This window comes from Sminthopsis crassicaudata, chromosome 3 (genome assembly GCF_048593235.1).
Source record: "Sminthopsis crassicaudata isolate SCR6 chromosome 3, ASM4859323v1, whole genome shotgun sequence".
Taxonomy (NCBI): domain Eukaryota; kingdom Metazoa; phylum Chordata; class Mammalia; order Dasyuromorphia; family Dasyuridae; genus Sminthopsis; species Sminthopsis crassicaudata.
This window is the reverse complement of record NC_133619.1, coordinates 497,810,870-497,811,536: the sequence shown is the minus strand read 5'-3', so window position 1 is coordinate 497,811,536 and position 667 is coordinate 497,810,870. Positions and strand designations below refer to the sequence as shown.

Here is a 667-nt window from a genome sequence, read left to right as displayed (position 1 = left end):
GTTTTTGCTCACTATAGTAGATAGTCAGCTGGAGCTAAAAGTATGAAATGAGAGTCCTATATGTTTCTAGTATTAATTCCAGAGGTTCTTATGGGATTGTCTTCTAATCTTGGAGTAAGTTAGAATTTCTCTATATCTGGCACGTAACTAATTTCTTTTGAGATTTTGGAATTAGAGTAGCTAATTTTTTTTAAAAATGGTCATTTTGTTGGTCATATTTTCTGTGTAATCTAGCTTACAAACAAAAATAAATATATCAGTAGCATGTCTAAGCATGAGGTGAGACATAGAAATCACATAATGTACTATCCAATAAAAAGGCTATTCTGAATATGGTTTCAATTTGCAATAATTGTGCTTTAGATAAACCTCATTGGCTACAATACTGCTGCTGCCCAAAGCTGCTATTCTGAATGTGGGAGAGAGGAGCTATTACTTCAGATCTTCCCACTTCCCATCCAGCACCTTATGAATATTATCCTTGAGATAGGGAAATGTATACATAAAACACACACACACAAACACACATTCAATTGTGTATAGAAATGTAACTTATCCAAAAGGGAAATAAGAGAAGAGGATAAAAAAAAGGGGTGGGGGAGAATTATAAAAAAGAGGAAAGAATAAGGGAGGCAATTATTAAAAGCAAAAGACTTTGGAGGAAGGA

At 33.7% G+C, this 667-nt stretch overlaps 1 pseudogene; it reads right to left on the bottom strand.

The window, feature by feature from the left end:
- Positions 1 to 226: 226 nt before the first annotated feature.
- On the bottom strand, positions 227 to 403 carry LOC141565317 (U4 spliceosomal RNA; annotated as a pseudogene).
- Positions 404 to 667: the final 264 nt, after the last annotated feature.